Source organism: Rattus norvegicus, chromosome 18, assembly GCF_036323735.1.
Source record: "Rattus norvegicus strain BN/NHsdMcwi chromosome 18, GRCr8, whole genome shotgun sequence".
NCBI classification, from domain to species: Eukaryota; Metazoa; Chordata; class Mammalia; order Rodentia; family Muridae; genus Rattus; species Rattus norvegicus.
Window position 1 is genome coordinate 37,213,143 of NC_086036.1, and position 25,095 is coordinate 37,238,237.

The 25,095-nt window shown below is 43.0% G+C and overlaps 1 protein-coding gene across 10 annotated transcripts in view; it reads right to left on the reverse strand.

The window, feature by feature from the left end:
- Nucleotides 1–25,095, reverse strand: part of Mcc (MCC regulator of WNT signaling pathway) — a 474,765-nt gene that overhangs the window by 170,793 nt on the left and 278,877 nt on the right. The window contains exon 1 of one of the 10 annotated variants that reach the window (XM_039096848.2): nucleotides 12,637–14,322. The exons of the other annotated variants lie outside the window; for them this stretch is intronic. The gene's annotated coding sequence lies outside the window, so the exon portion shown is untranslated. Of the gene's footprint in view, nucleotides 1–12,636; nucleotides 14,323–25,095 lie in introns of those variants that run through there. 10 annotated transcript variants of the gene reach the window in all.

Genomic DNA, 25,095 nt, shown 5'->3' on the forward strand with positions numbered 1-25,095 from the left:
AGAAAGGTCCTCGAGAAGAGACCACCCATTTTGTTTGACATCCCCAAATAGTCTGGTGTTGTGATTCCAAAATTTTATAGTTATGTACCAACCATGCAGAGGAACTAATAGTTTTCCAACTTCAATTGCTCAGGAGTCACTGCTGTCTCCAAGCATGCTAAAATAATTTACTATAAGGCTAAGAAAGAAATATGGTTTGACAGCAGAACATAGCAACAAGATTTAAGAATTCTAGTTCACACTAAGTTCATTGAGAACTAAGCCAGGGCTAGTGGTGGGGGGTGATGCCAGAGCTCTGGGCAGGTAGAGACACAGTTTGAAGACTAGAAATCCCCCCCTACTTTATAAAAAGACAAATAAATGTGTACTCAGATTAAAACAACCAGGAGAATGAAAACCAAGAAACCGATCTCTTTTTCTACAGGGAAGAGCTGGCAGAGTAACCAGGATGTATGAACCCAGTGCATAGGTTTGATGGGAGCTGTAGCTACTCAGGTTGGATTGGTTGAGGTGGGGGTCCCCAAAAGTAGATTATTGTAACTGTGTGACTAGTGACCTGATTATATCTTACTTCACCTGGTTCAGTTCCTTTACCTTGGCTGATTCTTAAACCAGGGCAGCCCAGACAGTGTACTGGGTTGCATAGTATGTGTGAACAAAACTCTCAAAAGGCATGATTAATGAAGTCAGGGGGCGACTGACAAATTTTGTTTTGTTTGCCTGACACCCTTGTCTACTCACTGGAGCCTGTGTTAAATGTGAATGGATTTAACATTTAACTGCGTTCCAAAATGTCTAAGCAACCTGAACTCTGGCAGCTGCAAGCCTGTATCAGACATGGTGTCTGACACTGAATTAGCAATGAAGGTGGCTTCCTTCTTTGACCACTGCCCTCATCCTCCTTAATCAACATCGTGGCCTTTGCAGGTGTAAAGCCTGCCCTATTGGAACACCTTGCCCTGATCTATCTATCTATCTATCTATCTATCTATCTATCTATCTATCTATCTATTTTTTGTTAGTTCTGGGGATGAAATCTATGGTATCAGGCATGACAGACAAGGAGTTAGTTCTCCTGTCTACCTTTATGTGATGTAAATGAGAATTTAATATTTAAGACCAACACTGATAAACTGGAGGGGGAAAGTAGAAAATATATACAGTTCCCAAGAGAAAAGCACTAGGCCATGGTTATCATGGTTATGTACCCCTTAGAAGGTCACTATAGCCATCACTACTTGTTGCAAGGTTCTAAGCATGCTATATTTGGGAATGGTTGTTCCCAACCATGGGTCTATTTGTTCCTCCTAGGGCACATTTGGTCTATATTGAAACATTCTTGGTTTCAATATACAAGACACAGGAAGGACGCTAAGGATGCTGCTTGACACCCAACAGTAAGCACACAGGGCAACCCCATGACAGCTGTCCAGTAGAAGCTCTGCTTTAGGGGGATTTTAAGAAGTACTAGCCTCTAGGTAGGTCTAAAAGGCCCCTCAACAACTGGTCCCAAGTTATCTGTACATTTATTGCCTATGGACTCTAATCCATTTTTCACCTGCCCCTCACTGCCAAATTTTCTTCTACCTCAGCCACCTCTACCCCTACTGATATTAAGGTCAAACCCTTCTATCCCTATATATCTGTCAAAGTCACTAGCCACACTATCGCCATCTCAAAGCTGACTCTGAAGTCTCCTTACTGAAAGTAGATGGCCTTTAGAGAGATACAGGCTGTTCAACAGCCAAACACAGATGCTGAGAACTCTTTCTCAAGTCATGTGGAATAACAGTTCATGCTTTTAGTCACTGGGTCATCTTCCAACCCTAAGTTCCTATATTTTAAAATTTAAAAAGCAAAACAAAACCTCAAACTGTGATAATACCACAAATAAGAAAGCATGCATTGTGGGGTAGTCAAAAGCATGGCTTTTGAATCCATGTAAAGCAGGACTCGTCACTAAATTACTTTTTATTGACTCTGGAACCCTGGGAATTCCTGTTTCTTTTTAAGGTACTACCACCAAGGATTGGCCACTAAAGATAGAAAAAAAATCCTTCAATCACTAGCTGATCAAAGAAATCCAGCATATTTTACAGTTAGCCAGGGGAGGGTTCCCTGTCTTGGGGCTCCAAAATTTTAGTAGAAAAGACAGTAATAGAACACACTAACAAAAGCATATGTGTACACCTATAACTGTTCCCTACAAAAACCAAATGAGTTCTTTCTTGAGGAGAAATTATGGTTAAGCCACACTAAATTAGGAATCCTAAGGGGTCATATGCACCAGGCCCTTCAAAGTCTCCCTCCATTCTTAGATGTTAGCAGGAGGACCATCAGCAGATCTGGTGTGTGACCCTGCTTCAGTGTGACCCCATTATCATTCCATAGAAATAAATACAAGCCAATAAAGCAAGCCATAAAAGAGCCTCCCAGCCTCAGCTTTGGGATGGGATATAAAAGGGGCCATGCATTATTTAGATCCAAAGAGCCCTAAGCTCAGATGGGAACTGAAATAACAAATAGAGCTAGAATCAGTGCCAGCTTGGCCAAGCTATTGGCAATCCTTCCCACATTCGCTACAAATTCCTGGTAGCTATGACTAGGGGTGGTCAAGCTTTATAGGACAAGGACTAGGGGACAAACTAAATTCTTCTGTTTATCAAAACAAAGCGAAAACGATTCTGATGTCTTTAGCACTCTAGGTAGTAAGTAACAAGAACCACAGCTTCATGCCCTACCAGACAATTGCAAACAGTTTGAATACACAGCTCCTGAGAGTGGCCACAGGCTACAGGGGCATGGCAGTAGTAGTAGTGGTCACCTTATGTAGTAAGAAAATTTCAAGAGGACGCAGGGTTTACATTTGCATATTCACTAAGGAAGTGTGCATTACAAACAACACCAAAGCAGAGAAGGGGTGGGGTGAGGGTGTTAGCAATAGCAGTTCCTCTAGGCTCTGCCCAACAGCTAAGGAGCAACAGCTTGCATCTCCTACTACCAGGTATGAGCCAGGAGCCAGGTGTATAAGGAGTGCTCAGCTTCTCTCTCCCTCCCTCCTTTCCCCTTCTCTCCCCCATCATCCCTCTCTCTTCCCTATGTTCCCAGCTGGCCTCTTCCTCTCTTCCTCTTTCTTTCTATCCTCCTCTCCTATTTCTCCACCTCTACTACACTTTTGCAAGTCCCCTTCCTTCCTCCCAATATACCTTCCTCTCTTGCATGGCTTGATTGTTCAGGGGACAACCTTGGCAGGGACCACTAAGGTATTCTTTCTGGCTACGTTACACAGCATTTCATAAAACACAGGGATGAGAGGAAAAAATTAAGACTGAGGTGACAAATCTTTTACAGAAGGTTTTGGTATGAAAAGCTGTAGCAGGAACAGCAGGGCCACCTCTATGTAAACACTGGGTGCTGAGTAACTACAAAAGCATCTCTTGAAAGAGGACCTAATTGAGAACTGCCTGAGAATCCAAGGATGCAAAGAATGCCAACCAATCAGGAACTGTTTAGAAGAGATGCTATTCTTGGGAACAATAGGGGCGTGGGTGGAAGGTATTAAGGAGCTTGCAGCAGTGCTCAGAGGAGCTTGAAATATTTCTCACCTGCTCCCTAAGTCTGCCTTGTTGACTCTGTGCCAACTCATCCCCAACCTCCAAGGGCAGGTAGGGTCAGGCAGAGAGCTGTCCAGGGCACAGGCAACAAAAAGCCATCTGACATTAACTGCAGTAGAGCACATGTTCACTGTCCCTCTTGAACACCGTTGCTCTTTTATGTAGGAGGTGGCTGAGTCAAAGGCTGAGTCAGGTGCCCAAGGCCATAGGACTAGCCAGTGAAAGAGACAGGAATCAAGACCTACTATCTCCTTTACTCAGGCCAATTCCAAACTCACTTGACTATAAAAGCAGACCAAAGAATACTAATAGTACAGGTGTTAAAACAGATGAGCAATGGATACAAAAAAAAAAACCAGAAAAATAAACATGAGGAAGGAAATCCATGTTCTTCATGGAACAAAGATGAACTCCATGCAATGAAGGTTTCTGAATGCAAGGCCTAGAGAGAGGATCCCTTCCAAGACATCAGGCTGTGATGTCCACTAAGCTGTGAGATATAATGTGTGTATTGCACAAAGCAGTGAAGCATCAAGCAAGCCAAAAGAGACACTCAAAACAAATTGTCAAGGCCTCTTGCTTCAAAAGATGTCAAACCAGCATTCATGCAACAATCTAACATTAGCCCAGAGTCTGCTGGGACCTCCCTTTGCTAAAGTAACAGCTCAGAAGCCTTCTGTTGTACTTGGTGAAAGACTAACTGGAGACCACCTCCTTGATTTATAAGAAAAAAAAAGGAGCAGTGACATGCTTACCTGTTTTACTTTTACACTGAAGAGAAGTGGCTGGGAGGACCAGTTGATAGTTGACAGTGATGGTATGATGACCATTCTAGATAGTCACAGCCAGTTTACTGTTGAGCTCAGGGCAACTAGTTAGAGAAGTTAACTAGACAGATCATCCGAGATCACTCTGACTGACTTAGAAGCAGGTAACTGAGCCCTACATCCAGTGACCTTATGCTATACTGCCTTATAAATTCCTGAAGAATACATGAAATAAGTTAAGTAGCTAGTTCCAATGTGCTGAGGGTCTGACCTATAATTTAAATCTAAGTGTTCCTCTGCAAAGGCTCATGTGTTAAAGCAGTTCTCAACCTGTGGGTTGTGACTCCAATTTAGATTTAAATTATATGACAGACCCTCAGCACATTGGAACTAGCTACTTATTTATTTCATGTATTCTTCAGGAAACCTCTGCATTGTTTTCCTCAGGTATTATCACAGCAACAAGAACCTGGCTAACACAGAGGTCTCCCGATCGTCTTACACAATTTGAAAACGGAAACGCTTTTGTTCAGGACATGGATAGGAGTCAAATTCGCTGTCAAAGACCAGTATCTTGATTATTACTAGCTGTGGCCTTAATTGTGCCTTCACACATAAAGAGGCAGCCCCATAGCATCACTGTTAGGTTGCTACAGGAGACCAAGTCTGCAGGAGACAGGTTACCTAAATAGCCACACTGGTTTCTTAGAACAATGGTCCAAAAGGCCACTCAGGAAACGCAGCCTGCAGGACCCAGGCTGATCCCCCTCAGCCCATCACCCTTCCACCTTGAGTCTGTTACTAGCAACTGGACATGTGCTAAAGTGTCGATGAGGCCTTAAGACATCCAGCATGTAGCTGGTATAACAGTATTAGTGAAACTGAGGCTGTAAGATGCACTAACACCACTGTTCAGATGGGGTGACATAACTTGAGGAGACAGCACAAGGCTCTTCTAAGTCATGAAGGATTTGACAAGCCACTTGTTCTGTTTCTGTTAGGAGCTAACAGGTCTGCAGAGAAGGATGAAAGAAATTGGGGGTGACAGGCAATTGTTCTTCTAGATCTTTGGCCAGCAAGGTGGAGAGAACAGATCACATAGAGAAAGGAAAGGCTGTAGGACTTAGCAGTATTGGAAGACCCTCATAGAACCTCAGAAATGGTTAGAGATCAAGACACATTCAAAACAAAACAAAAACAGACAAAGACAACAAAGCCCACAGAGGCAGGGGCAATGCTTCTGAACTATGGCTAAAGAGTGAAAAACCATAAGCTGTCTGCTTTTCTTCTGATGATAACCAACTGACACAACAGATAGTCCAGGTGGGGTAAACAGCAGACATGGACTCTGTCCTGCAGAAACATCCAACAATCCACAATCATAGCATCTGGAACTGGAAAACAGCTGTGACCAGAAGCAAGCACTGTGTGTGATAACAGGCTCAGAGCTGTTCCTTTAGGAAGGGTGCCTCCTGGCTTGCACAGGCAAAGAATAGTTGTAAGAGTACCGGCGTGTCCCCAGTTCTCAGGGCAGAAAGGCAGAAAGGTTTCTGTGAACACTGCCCTTTTGCCATATACATACCAACTTCAGGTCCAGGCCAAGGGCCTGTGACATGGATGGGAGAGATTATAAGGAGGACATGGCATAGCCAGGTGTCTACACAGGCTGTGGGGCCTGTCTGCAGCAGGTGGTTGAAAACTGTGAAATGAGCAGAAACCATCAAGTGCAAAAATTACAATCACCTGCTGTGGCATTTCCAGCCTCAATATCACTGGCAGAAGGGGAGGCTGTTTATCTGTCATGCTATGTTCCTTTCTATTCACTGTCAAGAGAGGACACTTGACTTGCCCTGCCAGCTCCCACATCATTCTATGAATCCTATTTCTGACCCTACCTCTCCTGCATCTGGGTTTTTATCAGCACAGCCTTGGCCTGTCTGCTCACCTTCCCCACTGTCCCTTCAGGGGATAATAAGGGGGATCCTCATCTCTTCCTTTAGCCATGGTCTGTACAAGAACACCAGTGGCCACCATGGTGAACAGAGCCTTGGGACAACACTATATTTACAGGAACTCAAGAAGGCCTTCCTGCTAGTCCACTCCCTTCTCTGTGGCAGCTTGAAGCTGAACCCAGGAAGGATGAATGGACAGAGGAGTGGCAGAGCTAGGACAGTGAGGAAGGTGATGGCTGAGGGCTCTCTAGTGTCCTAGTGATGGTGGCAGAGTCCCTTCCTAACACTGCCTCACTCCTGAGCCTCAGCTATTTGTGAATCAGGGTGAACAAGTATGAAACAAGGGCACAGGGCTGAGGAGAGGTGATAGGAGCTGTTGAAAATAGTCTGGTCTCCACTCCACTTCTGAAGTTAACACATTTGTGGTCGCTGATCACTCATCTGTTCGCTAGTCATGTCTCCTCCTAATTTGAGGCCTTTCATGTTTGGAAATGCCAACTTTTGTGTCTTGTCATATTTAAAACACATATTCTACCTTTAATTCCACATCCATTGTATTTTTTTTCATTTCTCCTTTTCATGCATACACATGCTTTATGGGGCCACATGAGTCTGTTTTCATGAATGTTATACAACCAGGACGTCCACCTTTAATGTAGTTCCCTTGTAAAGAATGATTAGCCACAATACTATTCAGGTAACACTTCTTACTTTTCTGTAAAAGTGTGTTTTATGCAGGAGCCTAGCATGACTGCCCTCCGAGAGGCCCAACAAGCAGTTGAAAGAGTCAGATGCAGATACTTATACCCAACCAATGGACAGAAGCTGAGAACCCTTGTGGTTGAATTGGGGGAAAGCTGGAAGCAGCTGAGGAGGAAGGTGACCCTGTAGGAGGACTAGTAGTCTTAACTAACATGGACCTCCAGAATCTCTAAGACACTGAGCCACCAACCAGACAGCATACACCAGATGATATGAGGCTCCCAACATATACACAGCAGAGCAACATATACATGGACTCAGAGAAGATGCACCTAACCCTTGAGAGATTTGCTGTGTCAGGGAGTGGGGAGGTCTGGTGGGGTAGGGACATCCTCTTGGAGATTGGGAGGGAAGAGAGATGTGGGATGTGGAATACTTAGAGGGTAGACAGGGAGGGGGATAAAGACTGGATTGTAAAAAAACGATTAAAGAATTTTTTTTAAAGTACGTTTTGTGGGTAGTCTTTTTTCCAGTTATCTGTACCTGGGTATTGTTGTTTACAGAATACCACTAATAGCCATGACACAGTTACAGAAATAGCATTTGGTTAAAACTACCCAGTTGCCTAAGAACTCCTTCTGTAATTGCAAGCCCACAAAGAAAAATAAACATTTTTCTGGTTTTCGTAGCAGAGAATAACAGCAAAATAGTTATGCTTGACAAATGACTAAGTATGTCTTGAATTTGTCACAGAGATTCAAGAACCCAGCAGAACAACATGGTGCTAATTTATCCACTGCTTGCGCAAGACTTTACATAAAATGTCTTTGAGGAGTTTACTGTTGAATAAATGGTGAGATATCCAGCACTGACCCACAGAAGAATTGGGGTGGGGAACCTCTACTTATCTGAATTTAATAGCATTACTCAGCAGAGTAACATTTAACTCTGAGTAAAACCAGGTCACTAAGCTAAACAGCATCCAGACTCTTTTGACATGGTGGTTGTGCCATAGGCTTTCCCAGCATGGAGCGTGGACTAGATATATAGAAATGTTTGTTGAAGGGAACAGCAAAGGAGGCCAGAACCATGCACTTCATTCTTTGTGGGAAGATGGTAGTAGACCTCAGGAAAATGTCCCCATCAGTTCTTGACCACAGTAGCACCTTAAGCAGGTAGTATGAGGAAGGGTGCTCAAGTTGTTCTTGCCACCAAACACTAGGAAGGAACAACCTCTGCCAACACCCATAGGTGTACGTCAAGAAGCACATGCACATGCAGAATTAGGTTATACAAATGGCTTACTTAGGACGGCCAAAATTTAGAGGAGCCTCTAATAAAGCTGTGATAGGCAAATTAAACTCCTTCTTAGGTATCATCATGTCACATTATTGCACTTGTGTCCAGCAGCATGTGAAAGTGGTTGATCACTGTGTGCATGTATGGACTACAGGCCTATGAAACAAAGGTGGAGCACCTTTGTAAAGAAGGGACGACAAGAACAATGGGAACACTGTAGACTTCCTTTCCCATAGTGTTCTGTAAGTCTGATGTTCTTACCCACATAAGGCTGCTCGGCTAGTTTGTGGCTGGCTATCTAATCTTCTGAATGTGAAGGGTTTTGAACCATCCCCCTGGGTGGAAGGACAACAGGGCTGTCATTTTTAGTCTTCCCTGACCACCATAACACCCACCATAGAGTAGATGTTCAGACATGAATGATCAAAACAAACTTCAGAGAACTTGCAAACTAAAGAGGGAAGTCAGGAAGTAGGTAACTTCCCAACCAGCCTTTTAGAAATTCATTGTTATTTCAAATTCATGAAAATATCACATGGAAATGGCATAGTGGTTGGGAGAGAGGCTATACAGGGGCCCAAGCCAGACTTGCACAGACTCGCACAGGCAGAGGTCACTGTGATTACACTGTGCTTTCTGTATTGGAAGTAGACTCTCAAGGGTCAGTTGTCGTAGAGAAATAAACTAGAAGAGCTCTATATGGACTGGTGGTCAATGGGATGTGAGCAAAGACCATAATTACCCTGGTTCTGCTCACTGAGGTCCAGGAGTGGCCCCTTTCCACACAATCTATAATATATGTAGTTATTAGATGAATTCCCGCATCTCAAAGCCACTTGGGAATTTGGAATCTAAGCACACTGAATAGACAAAATGTGCCTAGTCCCCTGAAATACAAAGTCATCCATGAGGATTTTTCCCCTCATGAGGATTTGTTACTAGTAGATTTAGAAGAGATGCCTTATTTAAGGTAGAAAGGGGGGGGGGTTCAGGGATGTGGGTAGGTTCAAAGCAGACATACTACAGCAGGAACCTAGGCCCACAAGAAATTTGCAGATGTCCCCAGGATGTTGTGAGTCGTAAGAAGCTGCTAGGAATCCCAAAGGATGAGATTTCTACTCACCAAGACTGATGAGAGCCCAAGGCAAGGGCAGTGACTGACAGATGATATAATGATCCAGGCTAACCCCACCTACTCTAAGACAACAACAGAGCAACACTGAAGGCCTCCAGGCTACCTTCATCTTCTCTTTGCCATGTTCCTGGGGAGAGCCCTGCAATCCAAAGTGGGGCTGGGGGTGGGGGAGGGGGTTCTGGATTCTTCCAGATGAAACTGACAGAAGAGGACAGGGCTGACAGCCATGCAAGGTGATATAAAGGAGGGTTTTTATATTTAGGTACATATGTATGAGGCACTAGGGATGGCTCCTAACTGAAGAGAAAGAGGGTATCTCACAAGCAGGGCTGGAAAAATTTTGTAATAGACAAACTGAAGAAGTAAATGTATCTTACTGGGAAGTTTGGGAGGTGGAGGAAAACACGCAGAGCAAACCTAAGACCTAGCCATAAGAGAAGTAAATAGTTAGGATAGATTACCACAGAAAGAAAAGGTTTCAAGCCTGACAGGAAGAAATGAAATCATCAGTATAAAATACACTGTCTACAAGTGATGAACATTGTGAATCTGATTATAAAGGAAAGGCAATCTCATCCAACAGTGCCTGGGAGAGAGTGCGCAGCCATAGGAAGGTGTGCTTTGTCCAGTAAAAGGATCCAGATGTAGAGAGCAGCTGCTGTGCAGGAGACTCACATGTTGCCTCACTGCCCACCTGGCTCCATAGGAGGGGAGGCCTAACCCAGAGCAATGCAAATGACAAGAAGCAGAGGGTTTTTCAACACTAAGGCAGTTTGGATCAATGCAAAGAAGTGTTCTTCCAGATCTAATGTACCATTTAGCAAGATCAGACCCTAGGTTCACAGAGCACATTGAGCTAAATGCAGAAAGCCTCTTACCCAAGTCAAATATTCACGCAGACATATAGGATACAATTTACAAAATTAAAAAGCAAGCAAAAAGGTGGGGCTGGGAAATGCCGTGTGTGTGTGTGTGTGTGTGTGTGTGTGTGTGTGTGTGTGTGTGTGTATGTGAGGAAATGGCTTCATGGTTAAGAACACTAGGGGCTCCTCCTCTAGAGGTTTAACTGTCAGCATATACATGGCTGCTCATAACTGTCTATGAATGCAGTTCCAGCAGATCCACGACACTAGACATGTACATGGCACACATATATATGTATTGTCAAAGGTATACAGATGTGCTGGCAAGTACTTCCAGAGCTTCCTCGGTAAAGTCAGAGCTGTCAGAGTCCTCACACGGATGAGCAAATGGAACTCTGAAACTCTACAGATGCTTGCCTGTCTCCATTAGCTTTGATTGTTAGTGAACCATGGGTTAATACTCTGCTATGGGTCATGCACAAGTTAACCAGAATATAACAGGTTGAGGTGAAGCATTGAGTTAAGTTCTAAGATTACAAAAACCCTTGCACACCAGGCAAGAGTACCCAGCATCCCTTTGCATGCATGACTCTAGAATTAGACATCAGTGGACCATTTCGATCTGGCTTCCAGCTCTGCTACAAGCCAAAGACCCTAATGCACATGAAATACTTACCCACAGTTCCCCACTGGTGGTTTCAGATAGCTTTTGCCTTTCTCCCAACCTATACACTCTGCTAAACAAATTTCTTGAATGGCATAGCCGATGTTTTACCTGTTTTCATTTTTTTGAAAAATTTTCTGAAAAGGTGAAAGAAATATTAAAAATGCTCTCTGGCTCATGCTTCACACCTTAAAGTTTAGATGGTATTATACATTAAAACAAGAATTTAATTGTGCAAGATGGTTGATTAGGTCAAGGTCATTTCATTAATATCTGAGACACCCACCCCCTCCCAAGATTTTGAGGGAAAATCTTGTTCTGCTAGAGAGATAGAACAAATTTAAATAAATTCTAACTTAAGCTAATTGAGACCAAGGGAATGAAGTACTCTCTAGCTAAAAAGGGGTAACAAACAGTATCCAGGGGTAACCACAATCCTGCTCTCTTCATGTCTCCTCATTTGCTCCCAATCCTTGGTGGCTGTCATATATAATAAGTAAGCCATCTCCTCCATCCCTCTGCTCCACTCCTAACCCTCCTTAGCCAAAGCCTCCAGGCATCTGCTTTCCTTGCCCTGGACACTTACAAACCAACTGTGATGAATTGAGTTCAAAGTGCAGTTTTGCAAAACAAATAAAGGAAGCACAGGGGAGGAAGCAGGAAATAAAGAGCTACTGTCCTCTGGACAGGCAGCTTAAAGGGAAAGCGCTTCTCACTAGCTTCTTTTATAAGAAGGAAAAAAAGTGTGCCTGGTCCAGGAAGCTGCTGTTTTAATCTTAAGACTAACCAAATGAAGGCAGTGGCGGCTCCTACCTTTGGAGTTCACTTTGAAAGGCTCTCTCTAGCTACTGGCAGCTTTTGATCTTTCTTGACAGTAGACTACATAGAGAGAGGACATAAGTCTATGGGCTTACCTCAGTGGTTCCCTTTAGGGCGCGTATAGTCATTAACTGACACTCAGATATGCTTTCATTTATATGGGGGGAACCCAAAAGCACACATATTAGCTCCATCTAGTACTAACACAAGAACACACACACACACACACACACACACACACACACACACACTACACTTAAAAGCCAAAGACTATGTAATTCCCAACTTTTAGTGAGAACAGACACTGTTTATTAGTTTATGACTTTCTGCCCATATTTCCTGTCTCTCAAATGCATCTTACTTTGCCCCTAGCACAGTAACCTCCCCACCCACAACCCTTTATGAATTTTTTTCTAGTCATAGAAAAGATTCACACTTTTACCGATACAGTGTCGTGAAGAACACAGTAGCATATTCTCAATCCTGATTTTTCTCACCCACATCAGTTTACCCCCAAGTTTTAAAACGACTTTAAAAATTATTCCAATTTAGCAAAGTATCACTTTGCTGGCTGCTTACAAATTGCAAGCATTTTTACCATTCAGAACGTTTAAGCCACCAAGCCAGGAAATCTGTATTGAGAGCCAGTGTTCAGGACTGGGGGCTGGTCTCTGAGACCACCTAGGATCCTGTATGTTAATCCTACCCAGGGCCTTTGAACCGGTAAGAAGAAGATGGGGTATGGAGTAGACAGTAAGCCCCAGCTTGTACATGAAGATTCCAGTCCCCCCTTGCTCAGCATGGATTGGATGTTAGCTTACCTAAGGTGTGGGCACAGATGTGGTGGTTGTACCATTCAGGGACAGGACTCTCCAGTCACACTCCAATTCCACTCCTGTTCTGTAGCCTTTTAATGAACTCAGTGACTCAGCGCCAGTCCCTTCCCCCACAGGCCTCCCTTTGGTCACTCTTCTCAATCGCCCTGATGCCCATGTGACAGCACAGTTGTCTCCACCGAGACTAATCCCATATCAATAAGAGCTTTCAGAACAACTGGGACCAGAACACTCTGTCTCTCCTCCACTTTGCTGACCCACCCAGGGACCACAGAATACTCTGCAAGTGCATACTATTTTCAGAAGGCTCCACATACGCACCCATGTGGAGATTATACTTGCAACATTTGTGGCTTTAACATAGCAACTTGGCTAACCAACATTCAACCACCACTCAAGCAGGCACAGTGTGAATTACTGGGATGAGACACGGCCATATTTACACACATGGCATTAAGAACAGAAGTACTGTGATGGAGGATTACTACTACATAGTGCAGGCCACCACCAAAGCACAAGATTCAAAGACAGCCTGCATGTTAAATGACAGGTCAAGATAAGCTATGGAGTCTAACGTATGGAGTCTACTGTTAGAAGTCTCTGCCACCGATACAGAACATAGCAACATGGAAAACCCTTCTCAGATTAATATGGCTAGAACATGATGTATTTCATCAGAAGAGCAAAAGAACCAACATCACTAAGATCACGAAAACAGACTGTTTCGGGATAAGCTTTCCCACTTGACTAGCTCTGTTCCTGCAATTTCCCTCCCCTTTCTAAAGTTTGATGCCCAGTATGAAGGAATATCAGTCTTCTTCTCCCCCCTGAGACAGGGTCTCACCATGCAGCCCTGGCTGTTGTGGAACCCAGCTGGCCTAGAAGAACTCAGAGATCTGCCTACCTCTGCCTGGGATTAAAGGTGTGTGAGGAATAACCAGTCTTTGTTTACAGGCTTTCTGAGTTAAACCTACAAAGATTCCATTACCAAATGTGGCTTCTCACTTTCCTTAGAGGAGGCAACTGGATGCTAACCATGGTCTCCTGTCTCTATTTCTCTACCCCTCCCTAACCTGCCATCTTCCTCAACCAGACCCTAGGGCATGGCAGACCTTTATTTTGGAAGACACAAATTCCGGAGCTAGAATTATTGGAACCAGATCTGCATTTGGAAGTCAGATACATTGCTTGAGTGTTATTGGGCCAGGAAAGCAAGTCTTTCCCTCTTCAAACCCAATTGTGTGCTGATATCACAGGTCTGCTACAAGCAACAAAGGAGACATGAGGTGTGTGGCACAGATCCTGGTTCCCAGCGAGCAGTGAGTATGTGTTATTTCATTAACAGGAAGGCAGCACAGTGGTAGTAAATTACAAGGAGCAGGCAGGGTCTGGACCCGTCTGTCCTGAGTTCAGAGGAGAGTGTCTAAGAGAGGAAGAATGAGAGAGTCCTCTTGGGAAATGAAACCATCTCATTTCCCTTGTCTATCCATGTCGTTATTTGATGTGTACCGTGGGCACAGCACTAATTAAAATGCCCCTCCAGCAAGGCTCTCTTGAATAAGGCAGTTTCCTAGGGCACTTATGTATGAACTCATTCACCAAAAGTCCACTCATACAATTCTTCAGCTACAAACCAACAATATGAAAGGGAGCATATCTGTGTAATCCACTATGATCCCAAGGCTAGAGTTAAAGGTGAGAGAAACATAAAAAGTGAACCCCAGCAAACTGACCTTTACTGAGAAGACAGGGAGATCATGTTTCCCTCTTCTCCATCTCAGATCCCAGGTCTGGGGGTCTTGAATTTTCAACAGTGTTTAATTGTAACCTCATTGGAAGGAGAGAATTTTCCAAGTTACATGTTTTGTCGCCAGCAGTATGTGCCCATCAAAGACAGCATAGCCAAGAATCCACCATTTCTTACACAGTTCTGTGGTTTCTACTTTCTTTACACTCGTGCCTGTGAGATAGCCTGGTCTCTGTAGGCAAGGAAACTAATCTAGCCAAAGCACAGACATGACCAAAGTGGGCAAGCCTGGGGATTTTCTTTTAGAAATGACAACAATTTGTTATTTTCATTATTATTATTATTATTATTATTATTATTATTATTATTATTATTATTTTGCTTAAGATATAGAGAAATTGGTTTTGCTTCACTATTGACATTTTTTACATTCATCAGTATACTTTTATTTTCCCTCCCTGGCTTCTTTCTTCACACATGCTGGTCCTTTCCCTTTCTCCCCTTCTGCCTTTATGTTCTATATTCTTAGACCTCGTCGTCCCCTCTTAGTCTCATTTCTATTTGCATGTCTTACACCACAGACACACACACTCACAAAATTAGGTATCACCCTTTCCAGGTTTTACTGCTTCCTGGTCATGCCATAGTTAGTACACGATTTACTGTATGGACCTTTAGGGAACTACAGTTGTGACATGTCACAGGGGGTAGTTGTTTGTAAGCTAGATATTTATTTCAAATCAGGTTCTTGAATGAGCAACTGGAAGAAAAGGAGGTTAGCATCTACATATTCATTCCCCAGATTGATTAGACAAACGCTTCTCTATGAAGTTCTGAAATCTGATGCAGACGGAAAATCACCCTTTGATAGCATTTAGAGGTTATTTCAAGCTGGCCTCTCTGGCAAGTCTTGCCTGGTTAAGACTGTTGACCTTGGCTAAAACAAACAAAAGCCTAAATCTTTCTGGCCCAGATTCTTTGAGATAGGATGGGCCTTTAATTTTCATTTGAAATGTAAAAGGAAGAAGAGATTGGAAGGAAACATTTGAACCCTAAAACCCAATGCAGATGTTCTGATGCTAGGAGAAATCACACTTTAGAATTGCTAGAAACTGAGGCAAAGGGAGATAAACAGAAACATCAGAACAGGACTATCATAGAGGAGATAAACGCATCTGTTCATTAAGAGACAGTTCTTACTTGAGCAATTACAAAGCTACCCACTGTCTTACCCAGAGGCAAATCATATATGTCTTAGTGCCTCAAAACTACAAGGCACTGTAAGCTTCAGGGGCCCAACACTGCCATGCATCCTGGGACCATTGGTCAGGGGTTAACAAGTAAGGTGATGCACACACTGTTCTATACCTGACATTCATGACTTCAAAGAGTGGATGAGTAGATATGGCCTTTCCAATTACCTTCTCCAAATACCAGCTTCCGTCACTAGGGCTTTAATAGAATCTGTATACCAAATAGCAGCTCATACTCAGTGTCAAGTGTCTGGGTTCTCCTGACAGCTCTGTACAGGCCCAGATTGACACTCTAAATAATTCATTAATTCACACATGCAAAACTCATTCTGATCTTTAAGGAGTAGTTGACATGTTTACCCTAAAGTTATAAAAAGCAGACTTATTAAAACTCCTCCAGAGTAGAAGTAAGGCTTCAAATATAATTTTCATTCCCCAAAATGGTGTTGTTCCCTCATTGTATCTAGAGCTGCCCAAACAGTCAAGCCGTACCCAGGGGAAAAACCAAAATAAAATACAAGTTTGACTATATCAACTAGGTGAACTGTACAAGTTCACTGGGTTCTCTAACAGAGTCAAAAAGATACAAAGGAAACAGGAAACCACAGACTAGACCAGAATACATACACTCCATGGTCGATCTATCTTGAGTTCCTCTAAGCTTCAGGCATATAACTATCTTTATAACTACAACAATTGTTTTATAACAACATGATAGAAAAGTTCATTCTGACAAAGTACTTTATGTTAAATTGTTGACCAGTAGAAAGACTATGGATGAGGATAATAGGTTTCCTCATCCAAGAAAAGTCCTTATATTCCAACATTAGAATGCAGAGCCTGCTGTCACCTAGCTGAGTAACACTATTCTTCCATACTCATTTTGAAAGAGAATTTCCCATTTTTGGTCTGGATTTCATCATATTCAACACAAATATCCAGTCTAGGCAAAATAGTATGAGTGGTTGATATCATCTTTGAAATTTATAGATAACATATCTAGACTGTAATGTTGTCAGTCCTTTCAAATATGGTACTGCTAATTATAGCCATCTTTCTGTGAAAGAGGCAAGGGCTCTAAGACAAGTGGTTGAACACTGTCTTGCTTGCTTACTTCTAGTCACTCACAGTTTAGTCTAATTCGTCACCTTCAGTCACTCAGAGTTTGGTCTAACTCATTACCTTCAGTCACTCACAGTTTGGTCTAACTCATTACCTTCAGTCACTCACAGTTTGGTCTATATCATTACCTTCAACTCCTGTAGCTCATACTTTGGCATTAACCAAGTAAGAAATCAGGTCAGAAAATACAGTAACAAACCTGTGTCCAGAGAAGGTAAAGCTATAGATCCAAAACAGAGTAACAGACTTTTCCCCCTCTCAACAAATTCTTCAAGAATTAGGAAGCTGGGGATGGAACAAGGGTTCTGTGTCTAAGTGTACCAGCTGCTCTTCCTGGTTTCAAACCCCAGCACTTACACGGCTGCTCAAGTCTGTAACTCTAGTCGTACTGGCTTCTAGCAGCACTTCATAAATAGGGTGCATAGCCACACACACACACACACACACACACACACACTCATACATATGATACTAAGTCTTAGAAGGTATCTCAATATATTTCCTTGTAATTCCTCTTCTAAATATTCTCTTTTAAATACTTATTCAGTATTTAATATTAACTTGGGGTTCTAATAGGGAATAGTGCTATTCAATACACATAGGTTTTCATTTTAGATTTCTATTTTATTTTGAAATATAAAGATATAAGGCTATCAACCACTTGCCCCAACACACATACAAATTAAATATGTAGCCCAAGGAGCCAGTGTTTATACAGAGGCTGGATACTCATTCCAGTCCCTGTCAAACACAACAGTCTGACTTGAGGGATCACAGGGAGAATGAGAAATCAAGATTGATGTTTCCATCAATGGAGGCTCCTAATGGGGGGAAATGATGGTCAGTAAAGGACCAAACAGGACTTTAAAATAGCATGGGACAGACAATGACGTATGAGTCTGCCAGTTTTGATACATCCTCCAGGGCACAGCTCTACCCTAACTAGAAACCTCACACAGTCCAGAGGTAGTTTCTGGGTGTCGACGTCTATAATTTGTCCTGTGAACTAACTCCACAGGTACAAGGTGGCCTGAGTCACACCACCATTAATGAATGAATGATGAGCAAAGGGATGAATGCATGAATGATGTAATTCTATCAAAGAAACAAACACAGCATATAACTTCAATTTTAGAACCACAGTAGGCAAGAACAGTTTTACATGGTGCATTCTTGAGAACAGAAATTGTAATGTGTACTGAATCTGAACACTCATATAAAAAAAGTCATATCCCAAGCTCACAGAATGTATGTCTTCCCTAAGAGAATACCTCTGAGATGTTATAGTAATCCAGGTGATACCAGACATTCCACACAGCTGAAATGTTGCTTTTTAAAACAATGAAAGAGTATTCGATAACTAGCATTCCACTAGATTCTCAATAATAATGGAGTAGATACAATTACACAGTTAGGTGAATTATTCATCTTACCAGGCTATGGATTGATAATGCAGAACCACTGCAGGCTGAAAGGCAAAACAAACAACAGAAAACCAGTTCCCCCTTCCCTACCAAGCTGCCTGATCCACATTTCTGAACATGGACATTTGTTGTTGACATCCACCATCAGACAAAGCTTTATGACCTGGCTCCACTCCAGAGAAAGCCACAGAGAGGGCTGCAGAACATTCTTGGAAAGTATTCAAGTGCCACATGAGGCCTGATCTCTTAAAGCCTCCCCAAACAGTACCACACACGACAGACAGCTTGGCTATAATGCTAACAGTCTTGGCTGTTTCTCTCTCTCTCTCTCTCTCTCTCTCTCTCTCTCTCTCTCTCTCTCTCTCTCTCTCTCTCTTTCTCTCTTACACACACACACACACACACACACACACACACACACACACACACACACACACTACAGCTGCCTTCATTTTACAGTACCAATATCCAAACCCAAGCCTGCCTTCCACACCCTGCACGAGTTACCATTACTGCAGTATCATTCTTCCAACTCCCAACCCTTCCTGGAAGGAGAGGAGAAAAGTGCTTTCTTTGTTGTCCAGACCCAGCACTAAGCTGAGTCATGCTGTGTGTGTTTGTGTGTGTGTGTGTGTGTGTGTGTGTTTGTGTGTGTGTTGTGTGTTGTGGTGTGTGTGTGTGTGTGTGTGTGTGTGTGTGACACAGTGAGCACAGCACCTGACAAGAACTAGCTCCTGCCCACAGTGGGGCAGGAGAGTAAAATCACACATTCTGAAGCACACAGTCATCTATTCCTGCTCTGACAACTGCTGAAAGGGAACATGGAGGAAGAAACTTAAAAATAAACAAATAAATGCTATTTAACTCTTCAATTACCCTTCTCCTTGGTACTTACTGCTTGGTCTCCTCAATTCTAATCTTTCTGGTCCTTTATGTACTTCTAGTTTTACTTTTAACAACCCCCCTAACATTTCTTTCTTTGGAGTGTGCTTTCTTCCTATTATAGTATGCTAGGTTTTGTGTTTTTTAAAATGCATTCTGCAAAGCTTATTTTTCCAGGAAAATGGACAATGACTTGTACTTTAGGATGAGCAAACCAAGACCTTTCTCTAAGCAATTATGCCACGTGGAATCCCTGCAATGATATACTGCCATTGCCACTCCTTGGCATCTCTGCACCTTACCTCACTCTTACACCCCAGCCCCTAACCTGCCACAGGAAAATTACACCCACAGGAGAAGGAACCTCCAAGACCTAAACATGGTAAATTAGCCAAGAATAATGGCAAGGTGCTCAAATACTAAGCAGAGTATGATCACAGGCCTATGGGATAAGTGACCGGGAAGGAAAGAAATAGGTGACAAAGCCTGAGAGGAAGAAGCTGTGTTGAATGCAAGGCACAAGAGTTCATACTATCATGCCTTCCAGTAAGTCCTCATAAGCACCTAGATGGTTATGAGGTGTCATAAGCACACTGACAGCAGTGTGTATTAAAAGATTTGAGACTCGATACTGCAGCTTCCAAATGATTTTTTTTTCTTTTGGAGAGGAAGTTGCAAGGGTGGAAGGTGGGTACAAAGGAATCGGGAGATGAGTGGGACTGGGGTACATGATGTGAAAGTCACCAAAAAAATCAACAAAAAGTTAAAGAAAGAGAGAATAGGGATGGGCTCTTGCCACCTCATGATTCCAGTTTAACCCTAGGACCCCTATAAAGACAAAAGTAGAAAACCAAACCCTGAAGGTTGACATGACAACCACATGTTTACATGGGCACAATCATGTATACATATTGGAATAATAAACAAATTCTCTTAGGGGAGAGAGAATAGTAATGAAACCCGAAGAACACTTGGAACTCTTGATGCTGGACAGTTCTAAGGGTTTTCAGCAATGTGCCAAAGCAAAAGTCAGTAAGAAAGAACACAGGTTCTAAGATGTCAAGGTCTTTTCAGGCAGAGAGGGGGTGAGAGTATAATTCCTCCGGGTTTTGAAGCTGCCTGTTGAAAGGTCGGTTTTTTACTCCCAGCACATAATGTCCTTCGTGAGCGCTCACAGTGAACCATCAACTTTCCTTTGTCACCCCTGTCACTTAGGATTCTCTAACTCACTTAACAGAAACTACTTTGACCGGAAGAGGACACATTGGTTATTCCTAAAGTCTTTGAGAGCTAAAGAATTTCCCTGTAGGGTGCAACATTTTATTTGTCTCTTGGCTTCCTGAGTCCTCTCACTCCTGGGCTCAAAAGCACAACCAAAGGGATACAACACAGCACCAGGGACCCCACTGGCCAAGTCAGCGTCCCCCTGTGTGGGACTTGTGGTTCCTGCCCTTGTGTTGTCTTTCCTGGACCCTTCTCCTTCTTCATTCCAATTCTAGACTTTAAATACACGGCTATGCTCAATGAGGTGAATTCACCAAAACCCCAGCGCTGTACATCATAAAAGCTCCAACTTTGGCCCTGAACAACACCCTGGGCTGCAGCCCAGGCATGAAGTGCCCTCTGCTCATTCAGTTTACTCTTTTAGGACTGCTTCAAAGCTCCCCAAGGATGGCAGTGTCCAGCAAGGCAGCGCTGGGCCACTAGGCCATGAGACATGCCCCTTCCCACCCCACCCAGTTAGCTGTATTTTACAGTTGGCCCCTTTACAGGGAAGGCATGTTAGTCCTTGACCTCTCCATAACTTGTTCTTTCTTTCGACCTCAGTACTCTCCCTATGTAGGATCCTGTTGTTATGTTCTTTGATAAAAGTGTTACCTGGGGGGCTGGAGAGATGGCTCAGCGGTTAAGAGCTGACTCTTCCAGAGGTCCTGAGTTCAATTCCCAGCAACCACATGGTGGCTCACAACCATCTGTAAAGAGATCCGATGCCCTTTTCTGGTGTATCTGAAGACAGCTACAGTGTACTTATATATAATAAATGAATAAATAAATCTTATTAAAAAAAGTGCTACCTGGGGTTCTCTGGGTATCTATAAGTCATTCCCTACAATTTCTCTCTCTCTCTCTCTCTCTCTCTCTCTCTCTCTCTCTCTCTCTCTCTCTCTCCTTCCAACATGGCTCCCATGAACACTACTTCTCTAACACTGACTTATGGTGTGATTATCTGGAAGCCCTCCTGGGTTCACCCCAAGACTGGGGTCTTTGAGGACAGGGGCCAGCAAGAAGGCAGCAGAGGATCAGGTGGGAAGTAACCATTCTGGAAATGACAATGGGTTTAGCGTCTTCACAGGACAGTTTAGAGGTGAACACAACCAAAGGCCCTAGAAGATCAAGGTTCCTTAAGGGAAAACCTACTACTTCAGCCATTTTTTTTCCATTTTCTATTCTCTTGTGTTCCATCCAGCAGCCTGTAAGGAACATGGGTAAAAACGAAGAAACCCTGAAGAGAGGTTGCATATCTAGGAAAGGGCTGGAAGTCTGTCTTGCTGTGGGAATATCAAAACACCAGTTCTCAGAGCTCAATTACTCCATCTATAAGATTAGATTATAAGATAATACCCCTCTTAAGGGGCAGTTGTGATACCAGGAATATCTGTCATGTTTCTCCTACTCAGCCGAGAAACTGCAGTGCTCAATAAGTAGGGGCTGTTATTTTTTATGAACAAGTTATCTTGCTGTAAAAGGCTCCAGAGATATTGGCCATCATATGGCTGAGTTAGCCCTACCAGTGGGATAGCATCACAACGTAGCTTTTATAACCAGGGCCCAGGTTTGGGTAGGAGATTCTCATTTTCAATTATAGAAACAAGCAGCTAGGCCAGATTAAAAGCTGTCATTAAAAGTAAAACCCTGGAGTCAGCTATAGTGATATGTATCTATAATACAACCCCTGTAGAGGCTGGTAGAGATCATGAGTTCAAGGCCAACCTAGCCTATATAGTGAGTCCTTGTCTCTGGAAGCAAAATAAAATCTCAAAATCTAAAAGAAGAGACAGATCCCCCATCCTCCACAGACAAACACAGAGTCACACAATTGGGTGGGGGAGAGGGGGATGCTACATCAATTAAAAAACATTACCCTGCTAGATTTCCCATGCTTCAGTGGATGCCTCACACGCAGATAGTTGTAGGCTGGATTTAGTGGGTTCTTCCGAAAAACACAACAAAAAAGCCCCCCAAAACTGAAAACAAAAACATGACCTTCTGAGGGGATGTAAAGGAAAAGCTTGAGAGGAAATATAAGTTGGATATATTTAATTGTATACATGTATAAAATTCTCCAAAAGAGAGAAAGAAAATCTAAATGCATTAGTATTGGTCCTAAACTAAAGCATCAAAAAATGTGGGCTGTGCGGGGAGGACAAATTCCGTAAGTTCTTTTCTCAATGAAATTGACCACGGTGGTCAATTGATAACTTCACCACATAGCTTGGAATTTAGCCACAAAATTTTAGTGAATACATTTTGGTTACCAAAAGGACCACAGATTAAAGTCATTCTTCAGGCCACATTGATACAGTGTGTTTTTCTTACACTGAAGTATATATTCATAACCTCATCTCTCTTTAAGGTGGAAGTTATCACATGGAAGAGTAAAAGAGAGCCACTCTACATGTGAAAATACAAAATGGAGTAAACACACACACACACATCCCTCATCAATGGGATAAAACAACATTGGAAGGGTCTGAAGGCACAGAAGGAGAGTGCAGTCTTAAATAATTAGGGATTGGACTCTGCCCTCTGCCTGTGTCCCTAAATTCATGATCTGTCTGTGACTCTGACTGTGATGAACATCTTCAGCACTGTTGTTTATCTTTTGTTTGGGGAGGACAGGGGTGTCCTCAGTTGTGTAGCCCTAACTGGCGTAGAGCTTGCTATGTAGACCAGGCTGGCTTCCAACTCACGATGATTTCCCCACCTTTACCTCTCAAGTTCAGGGATTAAATGTGTGCACCATCAAGCAGAGAGTGGGCAGAGAGACTCCAGAGTGCTGGTCATGGGATTGCAGTCCTGTCTGTCTCCAGGAGAGAATGGAGAGTCAGAAAGGATAAGTGCATGTGTGTGCACTCTTCTTGTCCAGCCCAACAACACAGTCTGGGAAGCCAGAGAGAGGGAAAAGTATGTGTAAAACAAAATCTTTCTACATTTTCTGCAGCTTAATCGGCCCCATGCTGACCACACACTGTAGCCTTCAGTTTAGAAATGAGTTGTATTGACTGACTGAGCATCTGGTTCCCCCAAAGTAGCCATAGTGGAAGGGGACTTCAAGGAGGGGAGGGGCTGGGAGAAGGGGAGAAATGGGAGACTCTCTATGGAACTTCTAATCACCCTAAGTGACACTGGACTCAGAACGTGCTGTCCGTGACAAACAACCCTAAATGCATGCCGGATAGGTGGAGCCACCGCCTGACTTCATTTTTTTCTTTGGCACCTTAAATATTTTTTATCTTCCTGAGATTGTCTTGTGTTTTTGTCACTGGGCTGACAAGTTGGGGGCAGGGCAGAGCAGTGCCTCTGGAACAGAGCTGAATGTCAGACAAGGGGCAAAGGGCATGGTGTGATCTGCTGAGTGCCCCCACTTTCTCCTGATTACAGATATTATATCCACTCTGCCAGGAGGGCAGAAGGTGGGGCTGAGTGATTAGTTAAATACCGGTGCTTTCAGCTTTCCCCCTCACAAAGCCAATGCACCAAACATGTAGACATCACCAACACCAGTGTAAAAACTAAGCACCCAGGTAAATTAGGGAAGTTATTTTTTTCCCCACATTATAAATCAGCTTAGTACAGAAAAGCCATTTAGAAAAAGGACCTCTCTCTCACACAGTTCTTCTGTTCACAAACCTTTAAATTGTATACCGGATGTTTGGCGATCTGTTTTGTGTACACTAAGGTATACTCAAGACATGTAGGGGGATGATCCCTTGTATATTTTTGAGTCGTGAAGAATTACAAATTTTAAAGTAATAACTGTTCCTTAACATAAAAGCTTGATAGATTGTAAGAGCAGCCTGGGAAGGACCTACACTGAGATTTACTACATAATTCCAGTCCAAGTTTTGATTTCTTGATGGGAGTAGAGGTAGAAGGTCTAAAAGAGAAAAGCATACAAAACCTCTAAACACAGACAGCAGTTTTCACCTGGCCCCTGTATCCAGAGAAGTTTTCCAATATTTGCTGCCCTTCCCAGGAGGGGCATTTGGAAGGAGACGTCAGTGCATTGCTTTATCTATTTGGTGGTTTTAGACATTGGGATGCTGGGGTTTAAATTGAATACAGTTGTGGCAAGTAAGCTTGGGAACTATTGTTGGGGAGGTGCCTGGCTGTCTGTGTACACAGGAAGGTGAGAGGAAACAGCCTTTGGCCAGAGGCAGAGCACTTTCCTTGGGGCTGGCTAATGGCTGTTCTGCATTCCAAAAGTAACTCATTAGCACTAGCAATCCCCATTCACAGTCAGTGGCCCACAGATACCTAGAACTGTTTCTAAGCACTTGCTTTCAACTATTAAGGAAGTCTAGGCTAGATCTCAGTGGCCTAATACTCGCCCAGCCCTGAACCAGTCCTGGGTTTCCATCCACAGCACAGCAGAAAGTAAAATAATTTGAAGAAATATGAGGTTAAAAACAGCATCTTAGAGCTCATATTGCATTTTTATCAGTAATAAAATATTTGCTGATAATCACAGTTTTAAATTTTTAATAGTGAGTCCCAGCTTGGGTTAGTTATAAAATCTCCTGTGCTCATTATTTGTACATAGCAGAAAACTCCACTAGAGAGAGGTGGTTGGGGATGGGGCAGTATTTATTTGGTTTAGTTTTAGTTCTGATAGACCACATAGTATGATAAGGTACAATTTGAAATCCTCAACCAGAAATCCTGAAAATTTGGGGCTCCCAACTATGGATGTTTTCCATATCCGGGTGTGCTTTGTAACCATTAAGGTTCAAAT